A 23,725-nucleotide genomic window follows, 5' to 3' on the forward strand; every position below is an offset into this window, starting at 1 on the left:
CACTCTTAACTCAAGGAATGCTTTATTGGCACACGACAGCGCCTCGTGACCATACACACACATTCACACATACTCACACACAGGCTTCTAGAACTTTCCAACAACAGTGTAACACACATGACACGACCCCTGCTACAACAGAATTTAGGAAGCAGAGAGGCAGAAGGAGACAGGCCATAGAATCAAATCTCATAAAAGACTTTGTAGTTACTTGTAGAGAAGTTATATATATATATATATATATATATATATATATATATATATATATATATATATATATATATATATATATATATATATATTAAACTTGTGGACGAGCGGTTGTTATACTTGAGTAGTTTGTAAGTAGATAATCTTGGTTCCCATTTGTCATGCAATGACAGGAGAGGTAAAGAATAGTATGGGACTATTTTTATTTGTCTTGGAAATATTAACAACGTCTCTCACACACGAGTGAAGTTAAGTAGAGTCCCGCGAGCTACCTCCCTCCCTCTCTCTCTCTCTCTCTCTCTCTCTCTCTCTCTCTCTCTCTCTCTCTCTCTTCCATGTTGCTAAGCTCGTTCTCCCTACTACCTGTCGATTCTATGGCCTGTCTCCTTCTGCCTCTCTGCTTCCTAAATTCTGGTGTAGCAGGGGTCGTGTCACGTGTGTTACACTGTTGTTGGAAAGTTCTAGAAGCCTGTGTGTGAGTATGTGTGTATGTGTGTGTATGGTCACGAGGCGCTGTCGTGTGCCTATAAAGCATTCCTTGAGTTAAGAGTGTGTAAGCATGTTTAGCATTGCTCGATTCTCGCATACACAATACCTTCTCATCATCTGACTTGCTGCTTCTATCTGTCTCTCTATCTATCTATTTATCTATTATGATTTGTAATTATAATATGAGTCCTAACACCTAGACAGATGGCACTGAAAAGAACAACTATAACCTTTTCTTATAATCGAATTTCAAATGAAACCCAAGAAGCCGAAATTGGCCTGTACAAGATTAAGGAACAAAGGAAGAAAATGTCAACACTACACTTGGCCCATTACCGTGACTCTAATTGCAGGATAACAAGTAGGAAGGAAGTGAAAGAAAGAACATAAAACAGGGGAAGAATGTGTGTGTGTGTGTGTGTGTGTGTGTGTGTGTGTGTGTGTGTGTGTGTGTGTGTGTGTGTGTGTGTGTGTGTGTGTGAGAGAGAGAGAGAGAGAGAGAGAGAGAGAGAGAGAGAGAGAGAGAGAGACAGACAGACAGACAGACAGACAGACTGACAGAGAGAGAGCGGGGGAGGGGGAGGTATTGAAATCTAACTCTTATTTTTTCTACAAGTTCTTTACAAGGAAGTTCATCAGAAAGGCAAAAAAAATTATCTCTATTGTCCATGCTTTTAAACACACTGCTATTTTTTTATCTCGCAAAAGTGGAATATTTGCATGAAACAGCATAATTAGCCAGTTCCAAAAATCAACAGCGAATTGCACTAACCCGGCACATAAATGGACTAACATGACATATTTTTTCGAAATGTTTTGGCCCCGGTAAGTACAACCCTTTACTACCAAGGCTTTATTTTTCTGCTTTACTTTCGCTGTCTCTAAATGTTTTTATTTATTAAATGTATAAACTTGTTTTGTGAAGGTCAAATGGAGGCAGAATATGACCTCACCAGTTCGAAAGGCCTCTCTCTCTCTCTCTCTCTCTCTCTCTCTCTCTCTCTCTCTCTCTCTCTCTCTCTCTCTCTCTCTCTCTGAAACTGACTAAAATCGTCTGACGGTAGCAGTTATAGAATATAAACATTATCAGAGAGGGGGGGGACCCTATAGTCAACGTAATATGTCATTTTATTACATCTCCCTTCATCCCAAAGGCCGTTTGACCCTTATCATCGGTACCTTTGATCCCACATTCATATACCTGCCGCTAAATTAGTGTATGGCAAATCTCCGTCAACATTTTTCACGTAATTTCATTTTCACAGCAAAGTAATATGTGAAAGAGTAAATGGATTTCCTTCCAAAAAATACACATTTTTAATAAACAATGCTGTTACAGTGGGACATAGAAAAGTATATTGTATTCGGCCAGTATTTCATAATCCGTTTGAGTGGTTGGCTGCTTCTGTTCATACATTTTTCTTTCCACTGTTGTTACACCTTCCATACACATATGATGTTCTACACGCGTTCTGTCATTGATATACTCTACCCACATAAACCTATTCATGCTTCTACGTGTTTGCGACAAAATTGTATAGGAATATGGAAAGAGGAGATGAACATTCAACAGAATATATAGTAATAAAAATATAAGTACATCAGCAGCATTGAAAAATACACTGTACATACACCGTATGTTCCAATGGGAGAGGAAATGTGGGTCATCGTGTGCAGGTAGTAAATAGGTAGTGCAACTATGGCCGACTCTAACGCGTTTCTTCTTTTTTTTTTCTTTTTTCTTTTTAACTGACGAAGATCCCTAACTCCTTTCAGCTTTGTTGACACAATAATTTAGACAGTGTAGAGAAACTAAGAACATTCAGTTTATACACTATAATAAATATAATTCATACAATTGCCACCTAGAAACAGTTTCGTCATGTGAAGTAATTTCGACTATATATAGTACTGAACTGGTAAGACTGATATCTTAGGTTCGGATTACAGTACGTCAAAGAAGATCTATGAATGGGAATCAGTATAACCCAGTATTTAAAAGGGGGTGATATTATTAGGCACTAGTGCATGCTGTTATTTGACTAATTTGTTTTCTAGTAGTTAGAACGCCCCAGTCAGAGTGACGGCCTTGTATACCAGTATATTTAATCCCCAAGTAGTGACTGGAGGTTTCTCGATCATGTTGTACCAGAAAGGGTCATATGTATTTAAATTCATTAGATTACGGAAGTCTAGCCTCGGATGCCTACAATTCGCAGGAGGATAGAATGGAACTGGCTATTACTCTTTCTTTCATAAGCGTACCGACATGCCAGAAAATCACAGCAGCTCTATCTATTGGCCTGCAGCATACAGTCAGGAACAACAGTGGGCCAAATATTCCACCAGTATTTCTCGGTGCTCTTTGGCGGCTTATGTTTCTAATCTGAGAGGGCCCTTATATCCTGTTCTCCTCACAAATGACTCTCTAACACAATGAGTCAAACATGCACGAAATGAACATGCTGTAAGTGTGATGAAGAAGTCGTGGAATATCAAAAATACTATCTGTACATTTTCGGACGTCTGAACATTCCAAACTCCCATTGTTAGATGGGTGGTAATATACCTGACAGTGTTTATGTAGTAAAATGGATTTAGGAATGAGCTCCATATGAAATGATGTTTCTGAATGATTGCTTTATATCTATTTATGCCCCTCAAATTCAATACTAGATCAATGTACCTAGGAGTGGGAATTATTGTCCGCAGCTGTACAGAGATAAGTTTTCTAATTACTTCACTACATCTACTGCACACTTAGGGCAGGTCTTCCCTTAAGCATCATATCAAAAAGAATTATTTATGGAGAGAAATACACACCAAACCTCTCTTTGTTTAGGAATATTAGGTAGTGGAAAGGATGAAGTAGAAATATAGGACGAACTTATTTCCCGATTGTACATTTTGACGTTTGGAAGTTAAATTAGGCTGCTCTATGGCACCAACACATAGTATTGTTGTCCAGACGATAAGATCAATAAATGAGAGAGAGAGAGAGAGAGAGAGAGAGAGAGAGAGAGAGAGAGAGAGAGAGAGAGAGAGAGTTTTATATATATGGCTATACTTATGAATGATATGATAGACTACGTAGAAACTGTATAAAGAATTCTATTGATAATGATACCCGGTATATTTAAAACTATGCCATGATATTATATTTATTTCACATAGTTGCTGCACATGGCATCGTTTCCTATACAGATACTCAAAAAGATAAACAGACAAAGATCGATTAACAGAGATAGACACAATGAAAGTCTAATACTAATAAAAAGGCAGAGACACTGATATCGACAAAGAATATTTAACAAAGCAACATACGTCCGGTCAAAAGGTCTGGTTACGTGACTATAACAAAGGAGACCAGCCATGTGTACCAGAGCTGTGTGTGTGTGTGTGTGTGTGTGTGTGTGTGTGTGTGTGTGTGTGTGTGTGTGTGTGTGTGTGTGTGTGTGTGTGGTTGTCCCTCCAGGCAGTTCCTACACATGGCTTTACCACTCAAGTTTCCCAATTCTGTACTAATGAACTTCCGTGGCTTGTCTGTCTGTCTGTCTATTAATCAATCCTCCAGTCTATCAATGCCTGTGCATATCTCTACTTGAGCAAGCCCTACCTCACTCAGCAAGATAACACATGATCTCAACTCATTCCTGCTATTACCATACTATGTAGGTGCTGGTGAGGGACACCTTCCTGTGGTGGCACAGATTTAGTTGTGTAGCTCTGCTGGCCAGTAATACAAACGTTCCTCCCGCCACTCCAGCCTTTGCCAAGAGGATGATGGACTGAAGGAGAAGGTAACTTCAACCTGCAGTTCGTCGGGTTCGCATTCAAATGAGCCAGAGGCTGTAACAACAACAAAAACGATAACACGAGCAGCAGCAAAAGCAGCAGCAACAGCAACAGCTGCAACAACCAGACTACTGCACGCAATTAATCTTAGGAATGGCAACTGAATTACTGCACTTTATGAGCTGTTATTCAAACAGCTGATATAAATGAAATGGGTAAAACTTACTTCACAATAAAAACATAAGAAATCCAGAGGTAAACTGTGCACGCCCCTTCAATTATATAATATACAGTAAAAGAATGTGCTTCGCCTCTTGTCGGAACTTAAACTCCATCAGTGTGATAATTTGTTAATTATTTGATTTTGCAATTCAATCAATTTAAATCAGCATACGAGAGACCTCTCACCTACACGGTTAATGAAGCTGTTTTCACTACTTTAGGTGCCTGGTAGTCTAGTGGTTAGAAGACGAGTTAGGTCTCTGCCTATCGACTGCATAATGATCCCTAGTTTCATTGCCGGGTGAGCAGAGGCAAGAAAACAAACTTTGTAAAAGATTCTGACTTCCACTAGAATCGAACTCGGGTTCTTTCTTGTTATATGCTGAATGTGCTAACTCACGCACCACCGGCTCTACATTCTTACATCCAACACTCCGACCCCAGAAAAAGGACTTCCTTCTTATTTTTATCTTTTTCATGACAGTACACATTTCCTATACCATGCCGTGACACAACTCTCATACCCATCTCCTGTCTCAAAAAAACTGAATTCGATCCCAGGCTGAGATATGGAACAGTTTGATTATTTGAGTTTTGTTAAAACTTAGGTTTCCTACAGAAGTGTCATAAATATACCCCATTTAATATCATCACACCAGTCCTGAGCGAGGGAACCCTGGTTTGTTTTCAGTACGAACTAAGGGATGGTGTGTGGCACGCTAGAGGGCTGCCGGCCCTCAGAGAACGGATTATCATGTCACGTCCAGCGTCGAGGGGAGAGGGGGGGGGAGAAAACTCTGATGGTCGTAATCTAAGTAGTCTGGAAATTTTGTAACTCCGTATCTCCATGAATGTTACTGATAGGAACTAGGTCATTATTAACAAGATAGAATTAACCTACAAGAGAATGCTAAGGGGTATTATACAGAATAAATTGGTAAAGATGAGATGCTACGAAGCCTCGCATGCTGCACACAACACGTCCCTGCCATTCTTTCGACACCCACCACTCTAATCTCAGACAAGTACTGGAGACGGACGCCTTCATGTGGTGGCACCGATATAACCGAGATGCCCCTCTGCCCGGTTACACAGTCGCCCCTCATCTCCCTCCCTACCCTCCAAAAGAAGGATGGTGGCCTGTAGAAGGGGGGCATCTTCATCCTGTAGTCCACTGGGTTCACATTGAGCTATTATCAACCTCAGACACGCAGGCTAACACTCACTTTTCCCCAGCATCATGAAGGAGTCAGGTCCACCTCTGTGTCCACTAATTACAAGGAAGCTCTCGTGCTGAAAATAATCTATTAAATTCGGGAAAATTACGCAGTTAACTCCACTCACTGCCGGAAAATCCTCTTATTAAGTTGTTTGAGGCTCGTAAATGGTGGGAGCTGATGAAGTCGTAACGCAAGGGGGGAAACAACAACTGGGCTGCAGGGTCGTTAGGTCAGGGTCATCGTCTGTGGTAGTTGTTGACACAGGTGGTGGTATGTGGTGGTTCATTGTGGAAGTCGTTTGTGGTGGTTATTTAGCTGGGGGGTCGTCTGTGATGGTGGTATGTGGTGAGTAATTACTATTAAAGTCGTTTATAGCAGCAATTTAGTGTGGGTTCGTCTGCGGTGATTGTTGACTCTAATGGTAGTCAGTCGTGGGTAATTTCTGTAGATGTCGTTTGTGGCTGTATTTATTGAGGGGGTCGCTGTGGTAGTGGTGGTGGTTTGGTGGCGGTAGTCTGTAATGGTGAGTACTGATAATGCCGTAACACATGAAAAATATCTGGAATGGGGGTCGTCAGATCAAAGTCGTTTGTGGTGATTCTTGCCTATGATGGCGATCGTCCGTAGTACTGGTCATCTACGGTACTGTGGTGGCGGTCGAATAGGGTGAAGGTTGGCGATGGTGACGGTTGACTGTAGTGACGGTTGACATTAGGGGTGGTCGACTATGGTAGTAGCCAACAATAGCTGCCGTCGACAATAATGTTGTTCGACCATGATGGCGATTCACTACGGTTGCTATCGACTATGGTTGTGGTTGAGTATGGAATTGTGGAGATTAAAAGACTACGACACATTCTTCTTCACTGACACCTCAACACCTTCAGTGGGGTTATTCTTTTTTTATCTTACTATTGCCACCTCCAGACGATTTAATTTATCTAAGGGATGATCTCTCGCAGTGAACAGGTTAGTGAGGGCTATAGCTAACTTTTTCAGCTAGAAAGTCTCCCTAGGCTAAATGTTATTGTGCGGAGACATTAAGAATACTTAAAAATACAGAGGTTGCGTGGAATTCCTGAAAGCTTAAAGGTTAGTGGGAGACGACTTTAGCAATCATAGTTTAGTCTTTAGACTAGAATTTCATTTGTTGGTTCCGATTTTTCGGCAGAAGTGCACATAGTTTTTTGACATTTTGTAGAACATTCTGGTCAAATGGCGGCTGGTATTTCTCTTCAGTAAAAAGTCGATGTAACTCTGATATTCCATCTACCAAATTAATAAAAAGCAAGTGAGCAGAACTTTTAACACCGTCAGTAGTAAGTACGGACGATTATAACAGAAGATGAAATGCGATATGAACTCCCCCTTCCTTAAAGCATACAACAGCCCATATCATGTGTTTCGTGATGGTTATACAGTATAGTATATGAATGGCGCTGATTACTCTTAACGACTTTAACATTAGTTACTGTATTCCCAATGGGCATAATGTACAATATTTTCAGTCATGAGTTTTGGTTTAGATGAGATTCTGTTGGCATAAAGAAGATTTGCATCACACATCCAGTTTGTAATGAAAATCAGTTATCGAGGAAGTGAGCAGTTTCCTTCTGGTGAGATGTGTGAGGAAAATACGAGCCTTGAAGGATAAGCAAATGAAGTTACAAAAACGCAAGATACTGTTGCCAACCTGACATCTGGACATAAATGGGTTATTGGATGAATGCTGGAGAGAAATCGGAGATACTAAACTTGGAGAACAGAAAATGAGGTTTCAAAAATGAAAAATGTGTTGCCATACGGAGGGTCTATACCACACATCCAGTTAGTGATGGAAATGACTGATCGGAGGACGGCACGGAGTACTTGATTAGGGAAGAATGAAACAATGACGTCTTAAAAACAAGAGATTGCGTTTTCATAGAGACTACTGTAAATCAGATAAAGTCAATCGCACAAACGTGTAATGGCGGGAATGCACAGTCATTCTGCTGAGAAGTATGGGGAAATAAAAGACTAGGAGGCTGTAAAAACCATACTGAAGTAATGAGATGATGCTGCCATAAAGAAGAAGCATATCCTAGCGCAAGACCAGCTCGTAGTCGAAATTATTTATAGAAGTGCAGGTATTTAAGACGAGGAGAAAGAGGAAAATATGAGCTTAAGTATGATAAACTGTGGTTTCAAGGAAAAGGAAATGGTGTTGGTGTAAGGAGAGAATATATCATACATTCGGTCACTGGTAAAAATAAACTGTCGAAGAAATGCACACAATCCTTCTGCCGGGGAGAAAGAAGAAAATAAGAGGTTTGAAGGATGAGAAAATGAGGTTCCAGGAATGAGAAACAGTGTGGTAAAGGGCAATATCAAACATCCATTCCGTTTAGGAAATGACTCTTCGGCAGAATGCAAAAGTATTTCTATCGCTGAGAACGGCAAAATACGAAGCCTGGAGAACGACAGATAAGAGGCTTCGAGTACAAGCTTATATATATATATATATATATATATATATATATATATATATATGTGTGTGTGTGTGTGTGTGTATACATACATACATATATATATATATATATATATACATACATACATATATATATATATATATATATATATATATATACAATACTAAAAAACATCGCTGTTACTATTTATGGCTGACAATAAACACTAATGTGACCATTAGAACCTCTTCTGATTAAGATTCTCTCTCTCTCTCTCTCTCTCTCTCTCTCTCTCTCGCCAAGCAAATCAATTTTCCAAGGAGAAAGTGGCTGATAAAATCTGTAGAGGAGGAAAGACTGCCCTAATTATAATCTTTTCTTTATATTATTGCAGATATTTCAATTCCAATGAGCCTGTTCAACACGAGGACATATTATCTGTTTCATTCTTGCTGCTACCAGACAGCTCTTGTTAGTTAAGGTAAGTGCCCAAGTAGTGTAGGTGATAGTGGAACCAGAACAAGTACAGTGTGAAAAGTCTCTTGTGCTGAATAAAAGTATCTGCACAGCAAAAATAAATTACATGAGGACACCACCAACAACAAAAGCTACAGACTCTCCGGATTTCTCTAGCTACGAGGATCTTATCCTCAGCAGTAAAGAATCTATTCTAGTAAACATCAGCAGCCAAGAAATCATAATAAACGGTCAAGTTTTAAGACTGCCAAGGCTGTAGTCGACCAATCCACACACTGCAAGTACAGTAGGTGGTGAAAGACAAACAAGAGCAACACGTAAAAGTTCATGTTGGTGCCGAGTAATTCAGACCAATCTGGCTTCGCAGAAAAAGTTCAAGTTATCTTATCTAAATAATCTCGAGGCAAGAACACCAACTAATGGAAAAAAAAATAGTTTACTACAAAAAATAATCAAAAGTCTGGCATTATTACGTTCCTAATATTTCATATTAATCTGACCTCACAATAACAGATCAGAATTATGATCTCTAAATTACCTAGTCAAGCACACAAAATCGGTATACGGTGCTAGATATGTAAAGAGTGTACGAAAAACATAATTAATATCATTCACTGTCTAATATTTCACACACACTTGTTTTTCGGTAACAGTTTAGACTATAGGACCCTATGTCACTAGCCAAGCAAAATATGTTAGCAGAAAAAAAGGACGGCAAGTGTGATACATAAAAAAAGTTTCAAGTTCTTATTATTCCTTCTAATATTTTCCATTAATTCTGCTTCACAATAACAGTATTTTATAAGATCTTCCGGAATCTCTTGTTACTGAATCCACAGCAACAAACAGCGATAGATAAGTTAAATGAAGTCCAATATTCACACTAATTGGACTCCGTAATAACAGATCAGATTATACAACTTTCCAAAGCCTCTAGTCACGTAAACCAATATCCCATCAACAATTATCAACCAGGCAGGACGAAAAAGCTTGTGTTGCTAATAATTCACGCTAACTTGGCTTCACACAGTAATTTTCAGTAACAAAAGATCTCTCAAAGCCTCCGTTCGCTTAATGCAGACATTGCATGAGAAACACACTGTCAATAAACCGTGATGAATAAAGCTACTAAAGCACGAGAAATCTGGCCTCACAGTAGCATTTCATATTATATTCAAAATTCCCATAGTCCCCACTCACTCACACCAAGCTCCCTCCAACAGTGTGAAAGAACTCAGGTTAATTATATCATTGTCTACTATAGCTTACCCACTTTAACTTGACACAGATTTTCATCCTTTCACAGTTTATTTCAGGTAGCTCAGTGAAAAAAAAAAAAAAAGTAAATACTATGGCTCAACATCCTTCCTGCAACACATTTTCGTGACTAGCATCATGTGTTAATCTACTGTCATAACTCAGCACTCAAGATGGAGGGATGGCAATTTGGGGCCACGATAAAGTGAAAAGAGTATAGTTCTCACCAAATCGACGTCACATTTACAATTCACATTATATTCAGACATTCCAGAGTCTCTTGTCACGTAGACCTCACTCGCAACAACAATTATCATTCATCAGGAACGAAATATCTCAACTGTATTACGATTATCTTTGTCTCATAGTTCAAAATAATCTGGCTTCACAGTAACAGTTACAGTTATTTAAGATCTTCCACACTATGTTGTCCAGAAGAAAACTAATTAGAGAAAGACGAATAATCTAAAGTAATTAATTGATATCAGTGGCCCATACTGCAACCCACACTGTAACTTGCATGTCACAATACTTCGAATTCAGAGTAACAGCTCAAATTAAATTAAGAACTCCCAAACTGCTCACTCCAGGAACAAAACCATTAAGAATGGTACGAATAATATGAAGTAAGTTGCTGTTATCTGGGGTTATTACTGCAAGATTGCACTTATAACTCCTAAATCATAATAATGCGATTTCATAGAACAGTTCAGATTATACCAAGATTTCTCATGGTCTCTAGCCACCCAGACCATCCTCGAAGCAACATTGAAAAATAAATAGTAACAGTTAAAAACATGTGAAGTACGAAATAAATCAAGCTAGTGCCTAATAATGCACACTGAACTGGCTTCGCATTATCTGATTAGGTTATACGGAGATCTCCCAAGGTCTCTAGTCACGCAGATCAAATTCCAACCAAATAAGAGATACAGTGAGAGAAGAACCAAGGCAAGTGTGAAATGCACCTGGCTTCACGGTAATAGATCAGATTACACTGAGATCTCCCAAGGTCTCTAGTCACGCAAGCCCTAACTTCGAGCAGCAATTATCAGCCAATCAACACTGGCCGCTGCGGAGCGGTGGTGGGGCGGCCAACTCCTAATGAAGATAAACCCGCCTGATTTTGGGCCTCCCCTGATACGTGGCTATAAAAGTCGCTCCACTGACCATGAAAGTAAACACGGAGTGTTTTGGATGTGGGTGAGGAGGAGGAGGAGGAGGAGGAGGAGGTCATTAAGCTACAACTAGGTCAAGCCTAATTAGCGTCTGTGGTGCTCAGATAAGAGGGTCATGTGAAGAAGTATTGAAGAGTCATCCACAGTTGTGGCGTCAATGCTGCCCTTACCGTGAACCCTGCCAATGCGAAAATAGTTAATCCGATACACCAAAGAGACGCACTTCATCAGTGGTAGAACAAGTAATAGTTTGGATTACTAAGGGACAGAGAGAGAACGGAGGTTTAGCTTTCGGGGGTGGAGATGAAGGTAGTGGTAGATGACATTACTTTTGACGAAGACTGTACACGAGATAAGGAGACTTCAAGTGAGATGCATACGTAAAGGAGAAGGAGCATTACTCAAAGTTGTGGTATGGAGAAAGTAGAATATGAACGAGAGAGTGGTATACTATCTATATATAAAAAAATAAATCTGCCATAGTGGTACTATGCGTCACAGCAATTGGTGTAATTCAGTAGAGAGATGAACAGACCCTTCGACTTTCGTGGTACAGCTAATACGAGGGGATACATCCATTCATCATGCCAATCCATTTCCTGTCGCTAAGTGAAGTGGGAGAACTAGAAGCAACGTATCCAATGGCATTGATCATACATTCATTCACTCATAACTCAGTCCTTTAGTATTATCAGCCCATCTCAGAGGCCTGAGGTTCAATCCAGGTAAGTTATTCATAAAGCCTCTGCGTGCCGAGTTATAATAAAAGGCACAAAACTGTTAAGTGCGTTTCCATACAAACTACATCTATCCATCTGAGTCTCTCGTCAATTGTTTTGCCTTCTCAGCAGTCAAACCTCGTTTATTCATAATTTAATATACCAAAGCCATACACTCTCTTCATGGATATAAAATTTAATAATAACGTCATATACTATAATGCCACACCATAAATGGAAACTGAGGCTGCACGACTTAAGTACACAAACTACAACACGAGTTACTGTTGGGAAAACGTGTATCCTGGTAACAAGAACATGATTTATTAGAAATGCACTGCACATAAAGATAATACACACACACACACACACACACACACACACACACACACACACACACACACACACACACACACACAATTCAAGAGATTGAGGAGGAGGCTGGGAAAAACATACTGAAGGATGTCTCACAGAATCATTATTTAATCCCTTTCGCCCAGAGAACATAATTTGTTATTTTTTTGCTATCTCCAAACGACTTTACTCACAAAATTCTTATCAAACTGGATGGGTTGGATAAAACCATCTTTAACCCCTTTCACAACAAGACTTCTCCCCTAAGCTAAATAAGACCGTCTGGGGTTAGCAAGGGTAAACTAAACAAACACGTCTATTGAAACGATTGCTGAGAAAGCTGATGGGCATTTAGAGGAGTATTAAAATAACAAGATCGTTGTTTAAGAGGCATACTATAAAGATAATCTACAGACAAGACAAGAGATTGATTCGAAGGCTAGCAAACATAATGAATGGCATATAAACAACAAGAAGGCAGCAATGCAAATGGTGAATACACAAACTAAACTACACTGTGATCAAAGTGGCCGTCAGGGAGGGCATTAAGAGCGGCCTTTGAAAACAAGAACGTGGTTTAAGAGGTCAACTGAAGACAATGAGCTGACTGCTAAGTAGAAGATAAACACAGAGACAGCAGTTCGGGTGATTTATGGGGAAACTGGACGGCATTAACTACTTCACTGGAGGGGGACGCTTTCATGTGGTGACACTGCCTGGTTATACAAACGTCCTTTAACTACTCTGTGTTTCAAAAGAAGAATGGTGGACTGCAGGAGAAGAGAAACAAGCCTTCAGTCCACTGGGTTCACACTTCAGATAAGCCTGGGATTTCACCTAACACAACTAATATTTTTGCTATTTCCATACCCTTTTATACGGCATAGGACAGGCGCACTGAACTGAGATGTAGCCTTTATTAATCCATTCAGTACTAATCTTATCTTCAAATCATCTGGAAGCAACAAGACTAAACGAAACTAATACGTCGTTAGAGTGAACGGGCTAAGAGCAGCTTAAAAAACAAAGAAGAAAGAAAAATACACGGTGGTTTCGTTCTTTAAAGGCGCAGTAAAGACAATGAGTTAACTGTGATGTAGACGATAAACACACTGACGGCACTTCTGATAATTTATGGGGAGACTGACTGGCGGACAAGCAGTAACTCGAGAAAGGAAGCGTGGGGACGTGACAGTAACGCCAGACTTCCCAGGCGCCAAGTGAAGGATATTAACCCATTCCATCCGATAACGTCTTCTTCATTCTAACGTTGCTGTGGTGCTAGAGAGGGGCGCCTTCACGTGGGGGCATCAATATATCCAGTCGGCTCCACTGAGAATTTCGTTCAAGTTTGGACAGACTTCTCAAAATGGGAAGGTCTGATGTAGGACGCATTTGCCCCTTCACTGAAAGAAGTCTCATCAAATCTAAATAGAATACTACGGAGGTAACAAGTATAATAACAGACATCACTAAACTGAAGAGATTACCCACTTCACTGTGATGACGTCTTTCCTGAGTTGTGTAAAATACTCCGGCGGAAGCAGGAACAAAACATATCGTGAAGGAAGTAACAGGACATTTCAATCCCTGCAATCAGGAGGGTCCTTCTTAATCCGAATACAAAACGTCCACTGGTAGACAAAATAAAGTATAAAAAACGTCACTGAACTGGTCTGCGTCACTACGATGGCGTCTTTTAAACGACATTCTAGATACTATCACACTAGTTCGCTCTGCGAATTAAAAAGCCTCTTTACTAGGAAATTTCTCTACGTAGGTGTTGTCAAGAAGAAAATATAGAAGCCGTCATCGTACTACAAGCGCTAAAAATAAGACCATGATTCAGGGGAATGTGATGGGGTCGTAGCCTGGTTGGATTAGGGATTTAGCAACATCTCTTCCTAAGCTGTTAATTTTGCACGGTACGCTTTAATTCCTTCTGCACCAAGATGCCATTTTTATTTTATCCCTCTTGTTACAAGACTATTTTATTTAACTTTGCAGAGTGCCCTTGTACTGAAGAAGTTGATGAATTTTATATATAAACTCAGTTTCAAGAAGGCACTCAAGCTAAAAGAAAAAAAAATCGTCTGGAGATAGCAACAATTGAATAGAAAAAAATGCCTTGTAATGAAGGGAGTATATCATCTAAGATACTGATATAGACTAGGACGATATTAAAATGGTGTTTATTACAAGCACGAGAATATCGAGGTAGAATAATCAGTACAAATAGTTATGGGTCAATTTCTACGAAGTCTCCTTTGCCAATACACTAGAAAGACGTGTTTTTCATATTTCTATTACGTTTCATGATTTTATTCAACTTGTGAGAGACTTTCCATACTAAAGGGGCTAGACACTGCCTTTAATAAACCTGTCCCTAACAGCGTTCCTTCAGAAGTTTCATAAAATCAACTGACAAGAGCAACGTAGTGAGGGGGATTATGCCAGACTAAAACATGGCACAAAGAAGGGGCTGTTGTGGGCAAGACAAACAAAACCCCAGCAGCTCTAACAAAGAAAAGTGAGAAGAAACTTTCTACTGTCTCTTGCTTATCAGTCTTTTATTGGATAGGGCATGTTAAGACTCTTTCATTACATTTTTTGTAAACCATGTCGCCAATAAAAGACATCAGTAACATACTGATCTGCAGTATGTGAAAGGGATAAAAACGTAAGAAACAGATGCTGGTATACCTTCTTGGCCAACGAGACTCTGACCCTTGGTAGTGGAGAAGCTGTAACACGAGAGGCGCACGTGTGGGGACGTAAAAACACCACCAGACTACCGACACACAGGGCCTAATATATCATACATAAAGACCCTCTGTGTGAAAAGGCGCGCATCTGATCAGCTACGACGCAACACCAGAGAACAAATACTGAGCTTCAACTTGACGTTGACTGCAGTTTCATATAACATGAGATAAAATAATATGGGTTTGTGATAATATCTCCTTGAAGTAAAATTAAGAATTTCTACAGTACCAACAAGGAAGTTGTTTAGAGGAGTTTATCGCTGTGGAGGTTCCTCTACTTCGGGGAAAGGGTATCACAGAACTGCCTTTTATAACACGATGCCAGTAACGAAAACATTTGCTAAACATTTCAGTCAGAGAAAAGCACACATTATAAAATGGTAAAATGATCACGCAAAAGAGTCGAAACTCACAGGGAACTAAATAACTTACCCCAGAAAATTCAAAGCATAGTAATGATATTAATTTTTGGTGCAGAAGTGCAATCCAAAAGGATCATTCATTAAAGAGGTAAGTAATGTCCTAGTGAGGAAATGCAAAAAGTACTCTTTAAAAGTCATCACCATTATCTTCTCTGAGGTCTTGTCCCCTACTAGCAACCACCTTATATAGTGAAACAATTGCCTTCAAGCTACGTTGTCCTTATATGTTTGCCTCTCCCTCTTTCTGTCACTTTCTCCCTCTCTTTCCATGTTCTTCAGCACTGAACTGTTCCACTTTATTCTCCCACATTACAACGATCTCCTTTCCTAAATGTACCTTCAGTCTCACCAAGATTTTACTTGGCACTGAATATACCGTATGCTTAGTCTTTGAATAGCTATGTCTTTACCATCTCAGCGTACTTCTCTTCATCCATACAGCAACGCCACGTTTCACCCCTATAGTCAGTCCTTACACTCGAAAGTTTTTACAAATTTCTCTATGACTTATGACACTGCCACCGTGAACTGCTAAAATTTGGGGGGAAAAAAAAAAAAAAAAAAGATAATCTCAATTCTACATTTCCCATGGCCTGCAAATGTACCGTAAGTACATATTCCAAGTCAGCTCAAAAGCACTTTAGCCATTACATGTCATACAATAGTGTACAGTCTGAAAACCAATAATCCATGTTGTAATAATCCAAGCCAACGTGGCTACATAAGCAATTTACGATCTGAGGTCATATTTTCAGCTGAGGAGGTTTTCGTGGTGAGATCCTGAAGTCACAGGTGCCTGACCATGCCCAGGCAAATAACAGCACCCGTGTCATGTTCCGCAGCTTTTTCCCTCAAAGAGTCATGCAGGGAACCCGGTCATTACCCGCGCTGAACTGCCAAGGATCGGGTTTCAAGACGCGAGGTCAACGCTGGGGAAGAGAGAGGAAAAAAGTGGGGACATTTTTTATTTTCCTTCCCCGACTCCGGGTATTGACTAGTAGTTAATTCAAGGCTAAACATTCCTCTTACACGCAAAAGACGACATCAAACACCTTCCCATGTCACCACTAAGGCATTAATGCCGATCATCTTTACTCAAGACACGTTAAAGCTGTATCATTCAGTATTTGCGTGATGCTGTAAGTGGGGATGTTCACAGTATACATGTCGATGGGTAGTCTGGAACATCAATTAAACCTAATTTAGCGATATGCAACCCAAAACTGTTCCCTTTCGTGGCCTGGAATCCATCTCACGTCCTTTTGAACGTCAGTCTCAGGGTCAGTGCCGGAGTGCCAGTCAGCTCAGAATGCTTATTAGTGAGGACAGCGCTCATGCCAAGGTATCAGTCAGGTGTGAGGTGGTCCTTACTGAAGTTGCAGTAAAAATAAGGCGGTGCTTATTAAAGTGAGTCCGGTTTAGGTAGTGCTCACGTCAGGAGAACTCAGGTAAGGGAAGAATCTAAATTAGAGGAACAATCGTCTCGCGGGAATACTCATCTAGAAGAGCACACGTCTTAAGGGGAACACTAATCCCAGGGGTATGTTCATCTCTAGGAACACACATTCTAAAGGGAACACTCATCTCAGGGAACACTCATCTCAGAAGCAGGCTTATCTCAGGGAACACCCATCTTAGGGAACACTCATCTCAGGGAACAGTCATCTCAGAAGCACACTCATCTCTGGGAACACTCATCTCAGGGAATGCGCATCTTAGAAGCACATTTATCTCAGGGAACACATCATTGTCATCAAGATGCCATGTCGGTGCCATCAAGGTGCCAGACTAGTGCCATATCGGCGCTCTAGAAAAGTCGTAAAGATACCATATGAATATTGAGTAGGTGAAATACCAGTGTAGTAAAGGTGTCAGGTCAGTGTCATAATTGTCATATCAGTGCCATGAAGGTGCCACGTAGGTGTCATGAATGTGTCATCAGTGTCATGAAGGTGCCATATTAGTGCGTGACGGTTCCATATCACTGTTGTGAAAGTGTCATATCAGCGTCAACAAGGTGCCATATTAAAGTCTTTAAGGTGCCATATCGGTTGCAAGAAAATGTCATACTGAAGCCATTCAGCTGGATAATCAGTGTTACCAAGTCCCTTACGTGCCACCAAAATCCCATAACAATGTTATAAAAGACAGAGAAAATACGTGACTTCCATTCGCGATAGATGAAGAACTGGAGATCCAAAAATTTGTATTCAAGGACTGCTGTGGCAGTCGGAGGATGTGCCGTAAAACAGCAGCTGAATCTGAATGTGGCCACGTGTGCCAAACGATTGAAGTCATGGGTTTCTTTTTTCGTATCCAGCTTCCTTTTCCTAAAGCCCAGCAGTCCTACATGAACCATGACCGCAGCCCACCTGTACGTGTCAGAACTTCGGCGCTAATACTCATCGTCGACATAATATTATCCGCGATGGAGTTTCTGTGGCGTGTCGTTGAGTCTTGTTACAGATGAATGAAGTTTGTTTTAACGAAATTCGCGTCCATAAACTATTCCCTGCCTCAGATTGGATCCATCTCTCATACAGTATATTAGGTCAGCACTTCACTGATCTACCACTTAACCACCACCTTTCCTAAGATTGTTCCAGTACATGGTGCGAATGAATCAGGCACATTTTATGACTAACTACGTACGTGCTTTACTTTTAGGGGGACTCCCTTTCTTGGTCTCTATGATATCTGCTGTATATTTTTGTCAAGAAAATTAAGGTAAAAAGACTGGGTAGCATCTAGTTATGTTCTTAACCCTCTCAGGACGAACGTGAGATATAGTAACCGTTTGGTCTTCCTACCGTCAGACGATATTATTCAGCTTAGTAGTAAGCTCTCGACGTCAAAAGATTAAAAATAGCTCCAGTAACCTTTCGGGATGTGAGGTATCATCGTTACACTGCCTGTTTCTAGGCGATGTTATTCAGATTAGGAGTGGCCTTTTGTCGTCTAAGAGTTAAATAAAAAGAACAAGAGGATTCAGTGGATGGATGAATAGTTGGCTGAGAATGTGAGCTAAAGGAAAGGATGCGAAATAACTGAGAGAAGAACGCAAGGGGAGCTGGAGGAGGCGGGTGGTGGCTGGAAGGAGACGTGGTTGCGCGGAAGGAATGTTGGACGGAAGGATGATGGGTCGGGAGGGATTACATTCTAAAGGTCTTATTCTTGCGAACTTAGGAGGCTTTCAAGCACCTCCTCCCTCGCGATCTATTTTGTTTTATAAACCAGTATATTTTCCTGTATATCATACGACTCTTTGATATACAGTACATAAAAACTGTATGAATAATACACACGGCATTATTAACATGACCTAAGCAGAAATAAACTGGCAGGTAAGAAGCGTTAGCGTAACTCCTAATTTGCATACAGCTCACGAACTCTAAATAAAACAATGGCTGCGAGATAGATTCAAGTGAATATTTAACTCTTTCAGCGCAGTGACTTGTATTTTTTCTTGCTACCACCTGACTTCTTTATTCTTGCTATCATTCGACACTTTATCCTGTCTATGAGAGATTCCCTAAACTGGAAGGGTAAGATACAGCCTTCGTTAGCTCCCTCACTAATAAAGATCTATCCAATGATGAATATAATTGTCCGGCTGTGACAAGAACAAACTTCAAACACCCGTCATCTGGTTGAAACCACTATAGGAATGAATGGGACATCGAAGGTAAACTCATTGAGAAGGAGGGAATTAAGATGAAGCGATCAGTATACAACACAGACAGCTTAGGAAAGGCATGGAAAATTATAACAGAGCTGAAGAGGCGACGGATCCTTATTGTAAAAAACAAGTAAGGAACCGATGGAAACAAGATATAGTAGAGTTTAGGGGCATGGAAGACCGAGGAGCAAGAAAGAGGTGAGGAAAGGCGAGGGAGGTGTTGTAAAGGTCTTGGAACAATGGTGGACATAAAAAGAGTGAAGAAGAGCGGTGAAGCAGCAAGGAAGAGAAGGGAAGGCGTAAGGGTAAGAACGAAGTGGGGAAAGGAAAAGAATGAGGAAGAGAGGGAGGGAAGGAGCAAGGAAGAAAAATGAAGTAAGGATGATGAAGGAGTGAGGAAATTGTGACGAAACGCATGGAAGAAGAGAAGCAGGGCAACGAGAGAGTGAAAGATAATAAGAAAAAAGTGAAGGGGGCCGTAATGCGGAAGGAGGGAAAGAAGTGAGCAAGAAAGAAGTGAGCGAGGGTAGAAGAGTGAAGGAGAATGAAAGAGTGAAGAAAGACAGGGAGCGAGTAATAAAGCAAGGAAGTTGTGAGAAAGGTCAAAGGAATGGGGAGAGGGAAGATAGGAGAAAAGCTAGGAAGAAGTGAAGAAGTGAGTAAAGGAGGGGATAAAGCAAGGAAGAAGAGGAGGAAGGAATGACAGGAGTAATAAAGAAGAAAGGCCGGGGAAGAGTTTGGGTTAGCAGGGAAAGAATGGAGGAATGAGAGCAGGATTATAAGAGAGAGAGAGGGGGGGGGGGAGATCGTGAAGGGAAGGCATGGTACGAGAAACGCAGTGCAAGCAAGGAGTGAAGAAGGAGAGAGAGAATTAAGACAAGAGGAGAGTGGAGGAGAGGAAAGGAGAGAGGAAGGACAGGACGGGAGTGTCGGGGAGGGGAAGGAATGAGAGGAGAGGGGGAGAAAGAAGAGAAATATAGGACGAGGAAGGAGGAGAGAAGAGGGGGATAGGGAGGAGAGAGAGACAGAGATGAGGGAGGGGGAGGCAGAAGTGGTGAGGACAAGAGGCGAATACACAACTGACGGTGGACAGAAAAACCCGGCCACGAGTCCCAAGCCACTATCGACCACTGCCACTGCTGAGCTCCGGGCTGCAGTCACCCTCGGCTCATGCTTACTTCAGTCTGCTTGCCGCTCACACCCTTGTTGTCAGTAGCTTTTTTTCTGTTTCTTCTGTTGACTTTCATCTTCATTTCTTGTTTTTTCTATTTATCTGTAGTGATTTTCAATTGGAATTATATCTGACAGTGCTGGTTTTTTTTTTTTTTTTTTTTTGCCATTTATTTATGTTGTATATGTATTTAATTTAGACACCCATGTTTTGGTTGCTTTTATAACCTTAACTTTGTCAGGTATTTTCAAGACTTTTTTTATGTATATATCCAGTACCTTTTCCTGGCAAAATAATCTCCGGTTTTCTTTATATGGCACTTAATTCTGGATCTTTCTGTTTTTGCCAGTAGGCTGAACAGCTTTACTGATTGTCAAGAAACTGCGTAGCTTTACGCTTTGATAAAATATTCACTATTCTTTTACTGGCTATAAATTCCACATTCTTTTTTTTTTTTAAAGGTAATCCCCATATCTGAAATACAATATGTAGTTTTCTACTGTAACTATATTCTGTAACTCTTTCAGAGATATATTCTGTAGTCCCCTCTTTTACCCTTAACTACCACTGTAAAATTCCGGAATAATTTGTGCCAAAGCAGGTCATTATACTTTAAGCGCAATAGTTCAGCTCGTTGCGTGAGAGCAGAGTTTCCCTTTTTGTTGTGACAGAAAAATGATAATGCATTTCCTGTTGATGCAGTAAGAGAAAACTCACCTTTTGCACCTCTGTATACTCCGACCGCCCTCGGCACGCGACTTAAATATACATGACCTTTACTCTTCCCCGTCGCCTTTCTCTGGCTGGCTGGCTGTCTGGCCGTTCTCGACACAATATGATTAAACAACCTCACTGTCTCTGATTACACATGCCATGTGCACATATAACACCTGCACTTTCTCCTTGTTCACACGTTATTACACATACACAATGACGCTCAAACAAATGCATAATAACTGATGACTCATTTAGAGTCTGCAGACACACGCAGACACACACACACACACACACACACACACACACACACACACACACACACACACACACACACACACACACACACACACAATATGTATGTCAACTCGTGACTCACACACACACACACAAGCCTACACTAGCTCTGGGAGAACACATATACATATATTCATGCAAACATGAAAATTTGTATTTAAATACATACGTACATACATACATGCATGTATGTCTACATACATACATAAATAACTATATGCATACCTACTGATTCACCTCTGAAAATGACACGCGCGCCCACATAAAGACGTACACACACAAATTATATGCAGAATTCACGAACACCTGCACCTCCCTCACACTCACAAACAGCCAGCTGCACCACCCTTGAATACACACACACACATACACACACACACACACACACACACACACACACACACACACACACACACACACACACACTCTCCCGCCACCGCATAAATCACAGCCCGCAGTTCCGGCCAGGTGGGATGACACAAGGACAAACGGCCTCGTCCATCTTCCTGTCTGAGATTTGAGGAGTGTCGTGGTCGCGGCGGCTGAGCAAGAGGGAGTCAAGGTCGGGTGTGTCTTGGGTGCTAGCACGACTGAGAGGAGGTGTCGCTAAATAAATTGCTCAAAACTCGCAAAACTCATGCTGTATATTTTGACTGAACCCTGTCTGTACTGAGCTACTCATCCATCTCTCTGCCTATGATTTGACGACTGAGGTGAGGTTAATATTGGGAAGTTCAGTGGTTATCTGAACTGGAATCAGGTGTCAGTGTATTGCTAAATATTCGAAAAACTCTTGACTGAAGACTTGACACTGCAAAGCTAACCATCCACCTTCCTGTCAGATCTACGGAGTGCTGTGGGGACAAGGTCGTGAGGAGAAGGGCTGTTAGAACCGGAATCACGTGTCAAGGGATTAGTCATTATCAAGAAAACTCATTTTCTTCATTTTGGCCGAGAGTTGACAATGCAGAGCTACCCGTCCATCTTCCTGTCTGAGATTTAACCCCTTGAAAGCGATGACGTAGTTTAAATTTAAATTGGGAGGCCAACAGACAATTTTGTTAAACTCCAGGAAGATATCTTGTCGTGAATTGGTTTATGGAGGCTAATTTTATCCTCTCCAGTTCTAAAAGTCTCTCCTAGGCTAAATATAATCTTCCATAAGTAACATGAAAATAAATGGGGAAACACGCCATCGGACTGAAGGGGTTATGGAATGCTTTGGTCGTCAGGTCAAGGCTGGGAGACGGAGCGGTTGTTAGGACTGGAATCCGGAGTCGACGAATTGTTCAAAAGTCTGAAAACTCATGCTACCCGTTATTATTAAGACGTGGTGGTGCAGTTGTTTGCTTTTTAGACACTACACTCGGAAAAAATAAACAAATAAATAAATAAAATTACCTGAACTGCTAACTACGAGCTTTCTGAATGATCACTAAGACTTCGGTCATCCCGGCACGACAGGTGTATCTAGCTGCCTGATGCATTCGGAAATATTCCGTAAAAGTAAATGGAGTTCATCCATATAGTACTCATAACTCAAAGCACAAGAATTCTTTCATATCTGAAGACATAAATGACAATTTTCATATGTTTCGGTCGTTGTGAAGTATTGTAAAGCACTCAAAGCGTTCGATTATGTTTATTCTACGGTATACTTGCATGTATGTGTCTAATTTGTTCACCTGGTGCCGGCTTTGTGGCTGGACTTTCGAAAACCAAAAATACATAAGATGACTACAGTATGTGTATAGTTACCTAGTTACCAGTCGCACAAGACACGAGAGCATGAAATGGCCTTGCAGCTGGAAAACTTGACACTAGATTGACTTCCCTACATAGAGTCCACGTGAACTATTTGTTCTGAAGGATCCAGACATGTAAAATTACCTGTCGCACAAAATACAAGTGATCTGTGTGATGGATGGGATGTAATCATAAATGAAATGCGTGCAGCTGGACTGCTCAAAACGCAACCTTCATTTTTCTTTTCTCTTTTTTCTTTCCTTTTTTTTTTTTTCTATCATCCAGCCGTGCAGTTATCTGTTACACCGACACGCCAACACTGAATTATCTGCACTTCTCAGTACCGTACCTGCACTTCCTGGCCTCTTTGTCGTCGTATTTAGCCAAGAAGTGACAAGCAGTGGTTCGAAACAAATTAAAAGTACAAACACAAATAGCTAAAAGACAGGAACATGATGATCGATGCGCTATCAAGGAAACGGATAAACAACTTAAACGAATATACTCTCTTCACATTACCTTAGCCTAAAACAGCCACCCCTCCATCTTGGATATTCAGT

The 23,725-nt window shown here is 40.7% G+C and overlaps 1 protein-coding gene across 1 annotated transcript in view; it reads right to left on the minus strand.

Moving 5' to 3' along the window:
- LOC145419116 (adhesion molecule nephrin-like) overlaps window positions 1–23,725 on the minus strand; it is a 322,976-nt gene that overhangs the window by 95,472 nt on the left and 203,779 nt on the right. The gene's annotated exons all lie outside the window — the stretch shown is intronic.

This window comes from Coenobita brevimanus, chromosome 14, assembly GCF_032717465.1.
Source record: "Coenobita brevimanus isolate Jiangsu-jjx chromosome 14, ASM3271746v2, whole genome shotgun sequence".
Classification (NCBI taxonomy): Eukaryota; Metazoa; Arthropoda; class Malacostraca; order Decapoda; family Coenobitidae; genus Coenobita; species Coenobita brevimanus.